The sequence below is a fragment of the Canis lupus genome, chromosome 20 (assembly GCF_011100685.1).
Source record: "Canis lupus familiaris isolate Mischka breed German Shepherd chromosome 20, alternate assembly UU_Cfam_GSD_1.0, whole genome shotgun sequence".
NCBI lineage: Eukaryota > Metazoa > Chordata > Mammalia > Carnivora > Canidae > Canis > Canis lupus.
In genome coordinates this window covers 11,867,129-11,884,855 of record NC_049241.1, presented here as the reverse complement: position 1 = coordinate 11,884,855, position 17,727 = coordinate 11,867,129, and the positions used below count along the sequence as shown (strand labels likewise).

General features: G+C 38.5%; 2 long non-coding RNA genes across 11 annotated transcripts in view; one reads left to right on the top strand and one right to left on the bottom strand.

Moving 5' to 3' along the window:
* Window positions 1-9,692, bottom strand: part of LOC102151551 — a 71,352-nt gene extending 61,660 nt beyond the window's left edge. For all 4 annotated transcript variants that reach the window (XR_005374642.1, XR_005374644.1, XR_005374641.1 and 1 more), the window contains exon 1: window positions 9,516-9,692. This is a non-coding gene — a long non-coding RNA (uncharacterized LOC102151551). The remainder of the gene's footprint in view (window positions 1-9,515) is intronic.
* LOC111091252 overlaps window positions 1-17,727 on the top strand; it is a 98,908-nt gene that overhangs the window by 59,937 nt on the left and 21,244 nt on the right. For 3 of the 7 annotated variants that reach the window (XR_005374647.1, XR_005374648.1, XR_005374646.1), the window contains 3 exons: window positions 5-106; window positions 12,763-12,928; window positions 13,531-13,698. This is a non-coding gene — a long non-coding RNA (uncharacterized LOC111091252). Of the gene's footprint in view, window positions 1-4; window positions 107-3,268; window positions 3,394-12,762; window positions 12,929-13,530; window positions 13,699-17,727 lie in introns of those variants that run through there. The other 4 variants (XR_005374649.1, XR_005374651.1, XR_005374645.1 and 1 more) reach the window with 2 other exon arrangements.

Below are 17,727 nucleotides of genomic sequence, written 5' to 3'. Positions count from 1 at the left end.
CGAGAGTGATGGATCAGAAGTCTCGGTCCAAGAATTAGTTCTGCACTGCTTCAACTACAAGCAGCTATGGAAATGCGCTTCATTGGTTGAGTTGATGACCAAACCTGTGAGTACAGTCCAATGACTTAAATACAGTTGTATCATTTATTTAAAAGTTGTTTCCTTGAAGGACTGAGCTCCTTTGGTGATAAAGATGAACCATAATCCAAAATATCTTAAACATTGGGTCCATGAGTTCATTGGTAAACATGAAGCTTTAGAGCATTAGTTGGTGTTGGTGACATCATCAGCATAGGACGATGTCTCTCAGATCTTGAAAGTAAAGTGACTCGTGTTGCTTATCACATCATGTCCACAGCGCACCAAGAGGTTACCATGCACACTCCCAAGTCACCAAGAGAATTAATATAGCTACTTATTCCTTCTTCTCCAGGTATGGGCTTCATACAGCTACTTTTTTTTCTTCCTGTACTTCAATCACACACAGTGCACCCACTCAGTACAATTAATTATGTTTGGCTCCTTTGAAATTACTCTCCAATCATGGAAATATAAAAAGACAGAGTGTTACAAAAAATAATTCCTAACTGTTCCTCTCATTAGGTACCAATTGAGTAAACAGAATATGATTTGCTTCTTGGATATAAGTTTAGCAGACGTGGAGTCAGGCTGCCTCCAGGCTATTCTGATAAATGTTCTGTTCTCTTTCCAGGATTTTATGATGTCTCATGGTGATCTTTCAGTGTATTGTTCTCTCAGTATATGCTACCATGGCTGTTATGTGGCCCTAATGCACGGTTCTACTTTTTTAAAAAATGTATCTGCCTCCAAAGTCATATGACCTAGTAGATTCATTTGATTCTCAGGAACATTGCAAAATCCCATAAAAAAATAGTTTAATGAGCCTTTAAAGAAACATAGTATTTTTAGAATTTTAAAAATAATGATAAGCAACAGAAAGAGGAGTATAGCTTTGTTTGTGACAACAAATACTAGAAGTTTAGGTGCTCGACTTCATGCATTTTAATGTTGGATTTTACTATATTGGTAACATTTTCATCATAAAACTGATCAGTTTTATGATGAAAATGTGAACTATTTTCTATACCTGAGGAATGACATCAAAAGGATAAGGTCAAAATAAGCTGGATTCTAACATTAAGATTAGTAATAATAATACCATTGATATTTAACCATTAATAATACCATTGATATTTAACCATTAATAGGTTATAATGCCTTTAACTTCGTAGTATTAAAACTAACTATAAAAGTGACTTGTCTCAGATCACAGCTTGCAAATCCGGAATAAAAAATATAACAAAGCTTTGAACATAGGGTTTTTCTAAATTAGCTATGAAATCCACACAATTGGAAACTTGAGTCCACCATCTTTTGCCATTATTTTGTGTGTTCTTTAGTCACAATCTAAATATTGCTTAAAGTTGAAAAAGCAGTTATGAATAAAATTTATTCTTAAGTTTGACTGAACAATCTGGATGCCAAAGCAAAGGCCTGAGTTGAGACCGGTGGAAAAAATCCTTATTGCTGCTGTGGTCATAATTTCAACTATAAAGTTGGGATCAGCTGTGCTGTACCCACTTGTAGGATCATACACAGAGGTTAGAAAAACAGTTGTAAACCAAGGCCAATTAATCTGACCCGTAATGGTAGAAAGTTCTATCTACTGCTTTTCAAATAAGACAAATAGTAGAATAAAACAACTCAGACTGGTGTCAAAGGGAGTTAATTAGCTTACATAATGTAGAAAGAAGTTCAGAGAGCAGGTTCAGGTAGAGTTGGACCCAAGGATTTGAATGCTATCATCAGGATCCAGCCTCTCTTTTTCTATCTCTCATCCTAGTTTCCTTTATGTTCTGGCACTTCCAGGTTCACATTTTTACAACATCAAATCAAACATTCATTCCAGAAAGTTGAAGGATTAGCTCTGATTTGATCTAATTGAGCTCTATGCTGAGGCCCAAACGAATCATTGACTCACATGTCCACCTGGGATCTCAGGTGCAGCCTCTACTCAGACCACGTGAAATAAAAGTGGACAAGGGATAGATCTCTAAGAAACATAGGGGTTGTTAAAAAGAAAGAAATGTGGATGCCATATTGAGAAGAAGCCCTAAAGTCTTCAGCCAAGGAATTAGAACTACAATATTCATATCAGTTTTCTCACCCCTACATTTCATAGCCTCTATAGAGAATATTACAAGGTTGGGAGTCCCCCAAATCATCATAGCCGCCTTTTCCAATCTTTCTTGGGATGTAGAAAATGAAGGAAACTTGATGGTCTACTGTACCAGCTACGCGGTAAAGGAATGTGGATATGGTATGAATTGTGTGAAGTTGTAAATAAACGTGAACTAGGTTTAACTCACAGAGAGAACCTTCTTCTGTCTACCCTTCTGATAACGCTGACCTTCCTATAATATAAGGGTTACTGCTTTCACTTAGATGACAGATTCCTTGTAGCAGGTTAGGAATAAACAATTTTTCTTCAAGCCTTTGTGACTTTCTATTATCTGTCTTGAACCAATAAAATAACAACTGTGGCAAGGACAATCCAAGCTCTCTTTCCTTGTCACATTGAGGATTGAGTCTCTGACATTTGTCTCTTTTTCCCCCCATAGTTTTTGAGTCTCTGTGTTTCTGCTTCATGTGTCTGTCTTCTGTGGAAGTCACCAGCCGCACTACATGAGGACAGACTAAGTGACAGGCTTCATTACTCTTTCCTGGTGGCTGCCGGTGTTTTATTTTTTTTGGAGACCAGGGAAAAGGTTCAGTCCCACCCCATAATTTTGCCTTTTAGGTCTAAGTATGAGATGAGGGCAAGTAAAAAGTAGGCAGAATGTCATTCCATTATCAGGAGAGAAAGGAGTAAAAGCAGAAGTAAAGCTACCCATAATTCTGATGGTTCCTAAACCCATGGTGGTCTTGTTTTAGCACTGTGGACTTGCCCATCAGCCATTTCCATTCCAAATCCTCCCATCCATGAAAGATCAGTTATGAACTAACTTTATATAGATTGCACAGGCAGACTGTAGTTTATAAAAATGGTTACAGTAATATTTTACACGTGTTTTACTAATTTTGGCACTTCCCCCATAGCAAGATGGAAGCTTTTTTCACCTCCTCTTGAAGCTAGGTGGGCTTTCATGACATCTGAGTGAATAGAATGAAGCAGAATTTATGTTGCATGACTTGAAGCTAGGTCATAAAAGGCAATACTGCCTCCTATTGGATGTCTTCCTTGGGACACTTCTACTTAGAATATAGCCACCGTTTTGTGAAGATACCCAAGCAACCAGAGACACCATGTATGGGTTCTGACTACAGTCCTAGCTGAGGTCTCAGTGAATAGGCAGCATCAGCCTCACACATGTAAGCAAATCTTCAGATGATTCTAGCTCCCAGCTTTTGAGTCACCCCAGCTGACATCAAGTACAGCAAAGATTACTTTGCACCAAACTGTCAGATTGTTGATTGTGAGCAATTTGTGTTGTTTTAGTCACTAAGTTTAAGACAATAAATAACTGGACCAGTTTAGTTGATTTTTTTAAAAAATAAAAGGGTATTATGTTCAATGTCATGAATTTGGAATTTAAAATTAAGGGAAAATATTAAGCTTCTTCATTAATGACAGTTTAGTATGTTTTTCTCCTTCCCTCCCCCTTGTCTCTCTTCTTTCTTTCTTCTTTCTTTCTTTCTTTCTTTCTTTCTTTCTTTCTTTCTTTCTTTCTTTCTTTCTTTCTTCTTTTTCTTTCTTTCTTCTTTCTTTCTTTTTTTTCCCTTCCTTCCTTCATTTCCTTCCTTCCTTTCTCCTTCTTTTCCTCTTCCTTTCTTTCCATCTTTCTTTTTTTTCCCTCATCTGTGAGTTGACTCTCTTTTTTGCCAGAGATAAGGGGATACAAAAATAAAGTCTCATTTTCCCCTAAGTATCAATAGGACAGCTTGGTATGGGACCAAAGTGGCCTGAAAGAGTTAAAAATTATCTCGATATATTTAATAAAATACATATTTTATAATTTTAACAAAGGACATAAAGATATAATTTGGTTGATGAGTCATGACATCTTCTCCCTAGTTTATTTCTTCATAACTTTTATTGCTATCCCTTATTTCCTCTGACTTCTTTTCTTACTCAACTTTGGTAACCTCCTGTGTGCATTATTGTGAAATCTCCAAAAGGACTACTGGAAATATTTTCAAAAAATAACATTTTTTTCTGTTATTTTATAATGATTTATTCATCCATCCATGAATCTGTCCATTTAATACATATGTATTGAATGTCTATTATATATAAAGTACTTTGGACCCAGAGGTAAGAGTTAGACAATCTATACTAACAAATATCACAGTCTCATGAGAAAAACAGAAGCAAGCATATAAGTTGATTGACTAATTCAACAATCATTTATTAAGCTCCTGCTGTTTTCCAAGTATTATGCCAGACTATGGTGTTAATAGCAGTAAAGTGGTAGATACAGCCTATGTCCTATGGACTAAGAGTTAGTACAGAAAACCAAGTAACAACAGTGTAGGACCCAATCAAGAGTTCAGGGAAGGCCTCTCAAAAGAAGTGAAGTATAAACTAAAGATGGAGACTGACTGGGAGTCAGCCAGGAAAAGGCAGATTTGGGGAAGAATGTGCAAGTTACAGAAGAGAACAAGTATGAAGATCCAGGAATGATGGAGAAAATGGTACATACAATTGGGAAACCAAAAGCAGTTCATTTTGTGGGGAGGTGAGGATGGTGAGAAATAAACCTACAAAGGCAGATAGCTCCTAAAGTAAAGGGAAACCACTGAAAAAATTAACCACCACAGGAATAATGTGATAATTGTAGGTAGACCCTTTGGCTTGAGGATGATGAATGCCCATTTGTGGAGCAAGCCTGGAATTAGGAGCCCTGTATGATGCTGTAGGGATAAAGCTGACCAGAGATGTCCTTGGCTTAAATGACAGTGATAGCAGTAAAATGGATAAAAGTGGAGAGTTTTGAAATTTGGAGTTATAATATCCAGGACATGTTTATTGACAGATTAGATGTCAGGGATGAGGGCAAGAGAAAAATCAAAGTAAGTTCCAGGTTTCTAGACTGACCAACTGGATTGGTTGTAGTACACTAAATAAGAGGGAAACCCTTCTTATGAAATACTATGGGTCTAGGAATAAGGTAATGGGTATAGTTTGGGTCACCTTGAATTTGAGGTTCCTGTAAGATACCTATTTAGAAATGTCAATATATACTCAATATAGTCAAGTAGAGATTCAATATATAGGTCTGAAACTTAGTAGGAAAAAATCCAGAAACTATCAACATATAGATGTTAACAAAAGTCCCAAGAATGGAAGAGATGTTCCAAAATGAATGTATACAATCAAAGAAAAAGGCCTGAATCCTGAATGCCACAAATGATTGATATTTAGCAGGGGTGAAGGGTGGGGAACTGTTGACTCTCCAGATGGAAACACTAGAGAAAAGAAATCAGCACAAAGCACCTAAAGAATCAAATGCAGGGATCCCTGGGTGGCGCAGCGGTTTGGCGCCTGCCTTTGGCCCAGGGCGCGATCCTGGAGACCCTGGATCGAATCCCACGTCGGGCTCCCGGTGCATGGAGCCTGCTTCTCCCTCTGCCTGTGTCTCTGCCTCTCTCTCTCTCTCTGTGGCTATCATAAGTAAATAAAAAAAAAAAAAAAAAAAAGAATCAAATGCATTGAGAATACATGTATAAATTTAGAAAATGTTGAAGTTTTAGGAGCCATCCACATTGGCCAGAGATTTAGAAGCATGGTTTAAATTAATGTCATTGGTGATGGAGAAGAGATATACTAGGGAAATAAATAAATAAAATGGACAGGGCTTAGAACTGGTTGGAAGATAAGGAATATGATGGAGGAAGAAGTAGAGAAGAAACTCCCTGTTTGTTCTAGGCATCAAGGAAAATTATGGTGGTTTCCCCACCAGTCAAGTCTTATCAGTATTTGTTCACACTGAGTATTTTTAAAGAACACACATGCAGAGTGTGTTTTTATATCTCTGTGGATCCTTAAAAAAGAATCTGATTTTAGCATGAACAGTTCTCACAGTGTGGCCTTTGCAATGATAAAAGAATCACACAGTGAAGGTGCTCTGTCAAAAGGCATTGACAAAACTGGAGGTCTCTAAATGACATTTTTCCTGACAGTTTCTTTTTCTTTCTTTAAAAAAAAAAGATTTGGTTTATTTATTCATGAGAGACAGAGAGAGAGAAAGAGGCAGAGACACAGGCAGAGGGAGAAAAGCAAGCTCCATGCAGGGAACCTGATGTGGGACTTGATCCAGCGTCTCCAGGATCACAACCTGGGCCGAAGGCGACGCTAAACAGCTGAGCCACCGGGCTGCCCTCCTGACAGTGTCTTACATTGGTTTGGGGTGCTTAGTATTACATCCCAAAGAACACAATCTGCTCTGCTCTCTCCAAACAACCAAATGTAATTGTCTAAAGTCAAGGGAATTGTTTGTGATTCCTCCACACAGCTCATCCCTCACATGCTAATTTTGACTTGGTTAAGAACTTACTTGATCCTAAGAGCTATAGAAGAGCATTCTGAGTATCTTGCAAGTCTAGTTGTTACATATTTGAGAAATGGAATTCCTTCCTCTTTTCCTCCTTCCCACCCTTCCATCCTTCTCCTTTACTCCATCCCTATCCCTCTGTCTACCTCTGGATTATCATACCTTAATGTTGTGATAATATCAGGGGTTTAAGGAAACAAGACAGAACAGAAGAAAACATAGGTTCTACACACATGAGGAAATAATAGAGGGCCCATTTCTTGACTGGATTGTTTGGTTTTTGGGTGTTGAGTTTGATAAGTTCTTTATAGATCCTAGATACTAGCCCTTTATCTGCTATGTCATTTGCAAATCTTCTCCCGTTCTGTAGGTTGTCTTTTAGTTTTGTTGATTCTTTCCTTTGCTGTGCAGAAGCTTTTTATCTTGATGAAGTCCCAATAGTTCATTTTTGCTTTTGTTTCCCTTGCCTTTAGAGACATGTCTTGCAAGAAATTGCTGTGGCTGAGGACAAAAAGGTTGCTGCCTGTGTTTTCCTCTAGAATTTTGATGGATTCCTGTCTCACATTTAGATCTTTCATCCATTTTTAGTTTATCTTTGTGTATGATATAAGATGATGGTTCAGTTTCATTCTTCTGCATGTGGCTGTCCAGTTTTCCCAACACTATTGAAGAAATTGTCTTTTTTCCATTGGATATTCTTTCCTGCTTCATTGAAGATGAGTTGACCATAAAGTTGAGGGTCCATTTCTGGGTTCTCTATTCTGTTCCATTGATCTATGTCTCTGTTTTTGTGCCAGTACTATGCTGTCTTGATGACCACAACTTTGTAATATACTTGAAGTCAGGCATTGTGATGCCCCTAGCTTTGTTTTTCTTTTTCAACATTCTTCTGGCTATTCAGGGTCTTTTCTGGTTCCATACAAATTTTAGGATTATTTGTTCCAACTCTGTGAAAAAAGTCCATAGTATTTTGATTGGAATTGTACTGAATGTGCAAATTTCTCTGGGTACCATAGACATTTTCACAATATTTATTCTTCCAATCCATAAGCATGGAATGTTTTTCTATTTCTTTGTGTCTTCTTCAATTTCTTTCATAAGTGTTCTGTAGTTTTTAGAGTACAGATCCTATGTCTCTTTGGTTAGGTTTATTCATTCCTAGGTATCTTATGGTTTTTGGTGCAATTTATAAAGGGATCAATTCCTTAATTTCTCTTTCTTCAGTCTCATTGTTAGTGTATAGAAATGCAACTGATTTTTGTTCATTGATTTTGCATCCTGCCATGTTGCTGAATTGTTGTATGAGTTCTAGCAATTTTGGGGTGGAGTCTTTTGGGTTCTCCATATACATTATCATGTCACCTGCAAAGAATGAGAGTTTGACTTCTTCTTTGCCAATTTGAATGCTTTTTATTTCTTTTTGTCTGATTCCTGAGGCTAAGACTTCTAGTACTATGATGAATAACAGTGGTGAGAGTGGACATCCCTGTCATGTTCCTTATCTTAGGAAAAAGGCTCTCAGTTGTTCCTGGGTAGGAAATCTTAGTCTATACTTGATAAGAGTCTATTTTTTTAAATCTGAAGTTGCATTAAAAAGTAATGAGTAAAAAAAGTGGATTTTGCTTAATCTATTTTCATTATTTATAATCCACTTCATATATTTACCATGAACATCCTTGTAATAACCTTTCATGGTTTCAATGACTCACATGTTTTGCCAATTAAAAGGCCTTGTTGGGGTGCCTGACTGACTCACTTGGTAGAGCATGTGACTCTTGATCCAACCCCACCTTGAACATAGAACTTCTTTTTTAAAAAAAAGTTCTTTTTACGCTGGATTTTATGTCACTATCTAGTATTCCTAAAATTTATCAGGCTTTCTTTTCTCTACTGACTATTAGGCCTTGACCTCTTTGACACATCATCCCTTTCAGTCTTAGTGTTTTTTTTTAAGCACAACATGGGCAGGTTGTCATGAAATTCTGCTGTTTACAAAGCTCATATTGCCCAAAAAGGAACCAAGGGAACATTGCCTTGAAAACTGGCAATGCATTTTAATGTTTAGTGCATGCAGTGGAATTCTATTCCAGAAAGTCTACAAAATTGAAAACTGGAAAAATATGACTGCTGGAGATAAAAAAGAAAACAAAACAAAACAAAAAAAGAAACAGGAAAAGAAAGAAAAACTTGAACTACTTAATTGAAATCTGAGGTGATGGAAGAGAATATTGAAACATCTAGATGTGAAACACCTAGGACACATTGGAGACGATCTAAAATACTAATTCAAGTAAACAATTGGAAAAATCAATTATTTTTTCATCAGGAAGCCAATATATTAGAATATATGTATATATTCATATATATTAGCCAATATATTCTAATATATTAGAACAAAATACTTTGATAAATTTGGATCTGATCTCGTATTAAAGGAGACGTCTGCTTTCCACTCTTACTGCATTGGAATAACTTGTGAAAAGAACATGAATGCCTGAAGTTCAAAGGTCACCTGCCGGTTAATTAGCCATTCATTCATTCATTCAACAAGTGTCTATAAATGCCTACTCTGTGTCAGAGTCCATGTTAGGCACCAGTGTTACAGCATTAGACAAGAGTGTCCTTCCCTTAATGAAGCTTTCTTTGTAGAAGGAGACAACAGACAATAGTTAAATAAGTATATAAAATATTTTAAGAGGGCAATACATACATAAATAATTTAAAGAATGACAGTAGGATGAAGAATAAACCTTGACCCCTCATTCCCTCACAGCTCATATTCAATCCATTAGCAAAACCTGTTAACCCCCTCTTCAAAATTATACCCAGAATCTTACTCCTTCTCAACCCTCAACATCTCCATCCTACTCCAAGCCAGCATCCTCTCTCATTTGTATTATCATAGTAACCTCCTAGTGGTCTCTCTGATTTTGTTCTTACCTCCCCTGCAGCCTATTTTCATGCAGCCAGAGTAATACTTCTACCATATGAGTGGAATCATGCCACTAAGTTCAATGGCTTATGATCTCAGAGTAAAAGCTGAAGTCCCTGCAGTGGCCTGTCCTCTGGCCTTTCATCAACTTCTGTGCCTTCCTCTGCCCCCACCACCTCTGTGTCCTGATTGTTCAATACTCTGGTTGCCCATGGAGACCTAGAACACTGGCTTCCTTGTTATTTTTTAAGTACAGGAGGCTAGCTCTTGCCTTAGGCTGTGTGATAGGCAGAAGTCCAAGATGGTCTCCTAAGATTCCTAGGCTCTGATGTACACACACCACCTGCCAGTTAATTAGCCAAACATAAATCTAGGTACTGCTGTGAAAGGATTTTGCAGATATAAGTGAAGTCTACAATCAGTTGACTTTAAGATGTGGAGATTATTTGGGAGAGCCTGGTCTGATTACATCATCCTTTAAATCTGGATTGAGAGGTCAGAGACAAAGAAGTCAAAGGCTCAAGGCAGGAGGGGAAGTTGACATTTGAAGTGTTGTCTGTTGCTAGCTCGAGGGTGGAAGAGGCCACATGGCAGTGAATGCAAGTGGCCTCCTGTTGCTGAGAGCAGTTCCCAGCTGATAGGAACCTCAGCTTGGTAACTGCAAAGAACTGAATTCTGGATGAGCTGGGAGACAATCTTGAGCCTCACCTGATACAGCAGCCTACGGCCGCCCAGCTAACACTTTGATTTCAGCCGTGCGAGACCCTGAACAGAGAACCTGGTCATCCTGTGCCCAGACTTCTGATCTATAGGAATTATGAAATAGTACATATATGTTGTTTTAAGTCATTAAGTTTGTTTTAATTTGCTAGGCAGTGATGCAAAACTAACACAGTTTCTTTGCATTTGCTGTTCTTTTCTAGAATGTTTTTCCTAGCTATTCTCTGCTTGTTCCCTCACTTCCTACAGGTTTCTAACTAATTACTTTCTCCCCAGTGATGTCTTCCATAATTCTTAGGCTCCTGGCACTCATTTATTGGGTAATTTGAGAATTTGAATAGAGAGACACTAAAGGTACAGGCAGGTTATGGAGAAACTACAGGGGAAAATGTAGTCCCTGGGATCAATGAAGAGGGATTCAAGGAGAAGAAACAATTATAAGAACTTGGTACATGGCTATGTGGTGAGGACAATCCAGGAGGAGCCATTACCTTCCATGCAGGCATGTAGTCAGCTCATGGCAGTATCAGAGGGAGCAAGCCAGGAAAGTAATGCTCCTCAGAAGCTCTCCTCCCTGTCTTATTATTGACAACACTCTCACTAGAATATAAGTATCATGAGGGCAAGTATGTGCTTAGCCAATTTCATTCCCTGCTTTATCCCCTGGGCCAAGAACAATGTTGAAACACAGTGCTCAACACTGATCAAATAATGTTGTAAATAACAAGATCTCATTTTATTTTATTACTGAGTAATATTCCATTGTATATATCTATCATCAGAGGGTATAATACTAAGGGAACTAAATCAGAGAGAGAAAGACAAATACCATATGATTTCATTTGTATGTGGAATTTAAGAAACAAAACAAATGAACAAACAAAGAGAAAAAAGGACAAACAAACAAAAGACTCAAATACAGAGAAGAAGCTGGTAGTTGCCAGAGGAGAAGTGGGCAGGGGGATGGATGAAATATATAAAAGGGTCTAAAAATACACTTACAGCATTCAGCACTGAGTAATATACAGAATTGTTGAATCATTATATTGTACACCTGAAAGTAATATAACACTGTTATACCTCAATAAAAAATTAATCAAAAGATTAATTTTACCTCAATTATCTGTTAATTATACCTCAATAAAAAATAAATCAAAAGATTCATCTGATGAATGAATGAATGAATGAATGAATGAAGGTGGAGCAATGTTACTGTAGAATGGGTAGCAGAGATTTCTCCAACATATGAAATGAGACTTAACTGATGAGAAAAAGCTGATCAAGAAAAGAAAAAGAACATGAAATTCCAGATACAAGGAATAGCAAATACCAAGGGCCTAAGGAGGAAATGAGTTTTCTGTGTTTGAGAAAGTGGCAGAGGCCAATGACTCTGGAGTTTGAGTATTCAAGGAGACCCCTGATGTCAGATAGGTAGGCAAAAACATGATGGGTCTAGCAGAACATTATAAGGGTTTGCATTTTATTATAAATATAAGGGACAGATATTGCAAGAAATAAAACAGAAGAGACATTATGGGCTTTATACTTTTACTATCCACAGAAAAAAAATTTAAAAATAAGGAAATAACTGAATTGCGTTGATTGTGAATCTATTCTTGGCTTCTCTAGTCTATTACATCCCTTACTTGACAAAACTTCCAGATGAATTCTCCCCAGCTTTTTTTTTTTTTAAAGATTTTATTTATTTATTTGAAAGAAGAGAGAGAGAGAGAAAGGGAGAGAGAGAGAGAGAGAATACGCAAGTGCATGAGCCAGGAGGAGGGCAGAGGGAGAAACAGACTCCGTGCTGAGCAGGGACCCTCCCCTCATGTGGGGCTTGATCCCAGGACCCTGAGATCATAACTTGAGCCAAAGGCAGACGCTTATCTAATTGAGCCACCCAGGTGCCTCTGAATTCTCCCAATTTTTATTTACTCCTATCTTTGACATTTTCCTGTACTCTTCACCTGACAGGAGAATTCATGTGAGCTGGATCCTGTAGCTGTCTGATTAGAGTCTTCTCAGTTAACTCTTTAGATGTCCCCCCACTGTTGTCTTTGGTCCTGCACAATGAAAGCAGAGAAGATTTCTCCTTCTTTTATCTTCAGGGCCTAGAATAATGTTAAATTCAATGCCTGGGGCATAGTAAATGCTCAAAACTTCTTAGCTATTAAGACATTTTATTATTAATCCAACTGAGGTGTGACTTAGCAAGAATATAATAACTATTAGTCAGATAGTCTATTACCAAATCCCAAGTCAGGATCTTCCTAGTGATACGACATTGTTGAGCCATGATTTTCTCTGAGTTTCAGCTTATAATCTGCAAAATAGCATGAATAATACTATTTCATTAATGAGTTAATGGATTAAATGAGTTAATATCTGCAAAGAGCTTAGCACATAGTTATTGTCATTAGATTGGTAACAGAATTCTTGGTTATTATCAGATATTGCAGGTGGAGGATGGTGAGTTCAGAGGGAAAAAAATATTATTTTTTATTTCTTCTCCCACCTACTCACTTCCACCCACAGGAAGGAGATCTGGCATTGGTGTTTCTACAAGCTCAATGAGAGGAGAGAGTACTTCTCTTGGAAGGGGATTCGATGGAAGGAAAGGCTAGGTGGAAAGGAGCTGGAAGTCAAGCAGGAATCCTGGAGCACACTGCAGACTGAAAAGGCCTGTTTTGGTCTAGGAGTGGTGAGCAACAGTGTCCACCACAGAGCACTATTTCGGTGATGATGTGGGGCCATAAGGATGCTAGAGGCCTAAATCATAAGAGATGTGGCTTTGACCTTTGATGGGGTGCGAGGATGGGCAAAATGGGTGAAGGAGGGTGGGAGATTCAGGTTTCCATTTATGGAATGAATATGTTATAGGAATAAAACATACATCATAGGGAGTAGAGTCAATGGTATTGAAATAGCCTTGTATGGTGACAGATGGGAGCTACACTTGTGATGAGCATAACGAACAGAGTTGTTGAATCACTAGACATACACTGGAGACTAATGGAACATTGTGTGTCAATCATACTTCAATAAAAGAGAGTCAGAGAGAGGTATGGCTTTGACAATTTTATTAAATAACTCTGGGTCCCATAGAGGGCACAGAGGACCCAGCCTGTCTCCAATGGATCTCACTGGACAATTCACAATTCACATGCCTACTGTGACCGAATAACGATTAATAAGCCCTTCCCCAATTTTCCAAACATGGCATAATGCCCTTGGATTCTTTTACAACCTAAGAAGAGTAAGTGATATTTTAAAAAAATTTTTTTTTAAATTTATTTATGATAGTCACACAGAGAGAGAGAGAGAGAGGCAGAGGGAGAAGCAGGTTCCATGCACCGGGAGCCCGACGTGGGATTCATCAACTTCTGTGCCTTCCTCTGCCCCCACCACCTCTGTGTCCTGATTGTTCAATACTCTGGTTGCCCAAAACGCGGCGCCACCCAGAGATCCCGAGTAAGTGATATTTTTAAAAAGAGTTAAATTGATTTCTTATCACTCTGGCTAGTGGGATCTCCAAGTCAGATTTAATTTAATATAGGAGAATAATGCGGGGGAGTAAAATTAGAAGCCAAACATTTCAATAATAATGACAATGTATATGATAATTAGTAAATATTCATAAGAGTAAATCTACATTACCCATTTTTCTGTTTGCCATCTCACACGTTAAGCCAAAATCATTGCTATGGACTTGATAACATTTGTAAGTTTCAGAAGGAAAGATTCCTGGAGAAAAGGGATTCAAATAGAGCTAATGGATGGATATAGAGGTTTTGTTTCCACCTCCTCTTTTTATTGCAGGATCATTGAGATGGAATGGATCTCAAAGGCATTTTAATCTCTCTACTTGTCTCTGAAAATGGCTGAGAGCATTATTTCTTCCTGGTACTTTCCTCTGGGATTATTCTGCTTACTGAAATCTGCTATTTTCTTTATAGGTTTATACAATAAAAGTATTTAGATGAGCTGAAGTGCAGCTTCTTTTAAATACATGTAATTCAAGTTGGCTTTTTAAATGACTGTCTCTGAAATGCAGAGATGCATAACAAAATCAACAATGTTTCAACGGGTGGAAATATTGAATGTGCCTTTGTTACAGTGGACATCTTTGGAAAAGCTGGAATTCATTTATGGTGCTTAGTGGTCTCCCCAGAGACAAGCATCAAACAATACTCTTGATGGTTTGGTGACCTAGAGATTATTCTTAGGTTTGAAGGTTCTTCATAGTTTTATAAATTAAAAAAGGGATTTTTCTTTAAGTGATGGAGTGATTTTTTTCCCAGTGATTTCTGATCAAAGTTCATGAAGTTTGGGGATTAATTTCCTTGAGATTGAATTTTTCATCTCCTAGATTATGTAGGACAAGGATCAGTGCTTCTGTAGATTTAAGGTACTACACTGAGAAGTATAATATAGTGAAAAAAAAAAAAAACACAGGATGTGGAGTTGGGTTATCTACATTTGGAACACAGCTCTCCCATGTTCGAGCTGTGTGAACTCACCTGCTTCTCAAAGCCAACCCTGAGACAGGGACTTAGTATGAATAGTCCATTTGGAAGGTGGTATCAGGAAGCACAGATGAAGGAGCAGGGAAAAGGAGACAAGGTAGAGAGAAACCAATGGTGTTGTGTTACTGGCTGGGTAGCACAGTGGGCAAGGGGGACCTAATGCAGCTAGGACCTCTCTGAGATTCCCTGTAGAATGTGTTTAGGAACTGCCACCCAGAAAGACAGGGAAGGTGGACCCATTTCTCATCACTGAGAGTTCCTGCTCAAAGGGCTGTATCTGAGGGGCCCACCCAGGAGCTGCAAAAGCTCCTCCAAAGCCCCCAGACAGGCAGGGAGTCAGAGGGAGGCTGGCACTTGATGAACAGGGGAGCTCATGAGCGTGAGCAAATGATCTAAGAGGTGGGCTGGAGGATATGGGATGTGTGACAACAGTGTCCCTTACAGGACTTTGCAAACATGAGAAAGGGATTTATTGAGATTGGGTCAATCTGTGAGGAAAATTATATACATGTTCCACCCACTTCTAGACAGTATCAATGGATAATACAGTACAGACTGAGTTTCCTATCTAAGGAATTCAGACCCAGGCTCTATTACTTTTCTAGTCTGTGTGGCAAGAGAATAAAACTCATCTAGTTGGAAGTGACACCACTGTTTTCTCATGTGATGTGCCCCAGGATGTCTGATTTATGTGTTAAGATGCCTCCAAATGATCCTAGAAGGTTCTGAATCTATCTTTTTAGCAGGGAACTGGCATTGGAAAGCAGTAGCTTGGTGACTCTATGTTTTCTTTCTGCTTGGACTTAAGTTGTTCCTCTATGTAACTGTGGACTCCATGTGCTGTGTTGATGGGAGGCTACTTTTAAGTCCGTAGAGAGAGACCTTTGAGATTTGAGAAGAATTGAACAAGATCCTCCTCTCCGTACAACTTTGGACACTTGTGCGTAACACTATTAACCATCCTCCCCACAGCCTTTGTTAAGAGGCAGCATGGGCTGATACTCAGTATTTCATCCCCAGTATAGCATGGGCTATATCTGTAAGCATATAAAGTATCACTAACCCTATTTTATAAATGAGGCAATGGAGGACCACAACATTGAATCTTGCATCGGAATCACCTACTAGGCTCATTAAAATACAGATGGCTGGATCTAACCCCTAGAGTTACTGATTCAAGGGATCTATAGTATACCTAAGAATTTGCATTTTGTTTTCAGAGACTTATTTGAGAGAGAGAGCATGATAGGAAGGGGGAGAGGGGGAGAGAGAGAGAATCTTAAACAGACTCTGCACTGAATGGGGAGCCTGACTGGGGGCTCAATCTCATGACCCTGAGATCACAACCTGAGCCAAAACCAAAAGTCAGACACTCAACCAAGCTGTGGCTCTAAGGAGCATAAAACATTGATTTTGAAAATGGCAGCCTATCTCATCTACAAAAACTCCTCTGAAAGAACCAGGAAAGAAGCCAATGATTTTCTACTGCCTTTGATGAGGTGCCATTGTTAATTTGAAAATAGCCTTTGGTTTTTACTTTTGTCCTTCTAATGGCCAAGGCCCTTATGTTGCTTTCCAACAGAATGCTGTGTTGAAGGAATATCCAAATGTACATTATCAAGATTCTCCTCCTTAGAATATTTTATGAGAAAGACGTGATTTTTCTGAAGTGTGACCTTTAGAAGACATTCATAGAAGCAACCATAGACATTTTTAAATGCAGATCCTTGGGCCCCAACCTAGGAGTCAGTGTTACTAATTAGAATCAAACTTTCTGTGGAGGGTCTGTTTGTTACAGCACCTCTAGTAACTCCAGTGTTATAACAGAAAGAGAACGGCTCTGGAACAGGTGTTGTCAAACTTTTTTTCTCCAAAGGGCCAGATAGTAAATACGTTCAGCTTTGCTGGCTATGTGCTCTGTCACAACTACACAACTGTGTCACTACAGCATAAAATTGGGCTTAGACAGTATATAAATGAATGAGTGTAGCTGTGTCCCAATAAAGGTCTTCCTATGGGCATGATATCTGAATTTCATGTACTTTACCTGTTTCATGAGATAGTACTTTTCTTTGGATTTATTAAAATCACTTAGCTCATGGGCCTTAAACACTCAAGTGGTTATTGGTCTCTGCCCTAGAGCATGAGATATGTAAGGAGGAGAGACCGGTATACAGAGTTGAAAGTACTCTCCTAATGTTGAAGTCCAAGTAGACTTAGTAGGCTTTAAATGCCTTCTTCTCTCTTGTTGGAATTCTGGAAAGCTCAGGAGGCAAGAAAATTTAAGAAAAGCAGGGGAAATGAAATAAGTAGTTTGAAAGTTTGTCTTAGTTTGGGCTGCTATAAGAAAAGTACCATTGACTAGTTTAGACAACAAACACTTAGATCCTGAAGTTTTGGAGGCTGGAAATCTAAGATCAATCTGTACACGGATTTGGTGTCTGATGAGACCTCAGTTCCTGGTTCAGAGATAGCTATCTCTTTTTGTGTCCTCACATGACAGAGGAAAATCTGAGCTCTTCATCCCTTATAAGGCACCAATTTCATCATGGGGCTCCACCTCTACAACCTCATCCAAACCTAATCACCTCCCAAGACCACACTTGTAAATACTATCACATTGAGTACTGGGCATCAACATATGAATTTTAGGGAGAAATAAATATTCCGTCTATGGCAAAGTCCTAGACAAGGGTTGGCAGTCAGACTACAATGTAGACTTTGAGGCCTCATGATGCTTTTGATACTTTTCATCAGTATACTAGGTAGTGCTGTTTTAAAAAGATTCAGAATCATGGGTTTGAAACTCCCTGTCCTTATAGCTCTAATGATTTTGACCCAACCCCTGAGTCCAAGGGCTGGCCTGTGTCTGAGGCCTATTCCCTGGGCCATATGACTGGTGTTGCATTAGATCTAGCTATCCAATCAGCAAACAGTGCTGTCTTATTCAGGAGATGCTAGGACAAAAGAGAGG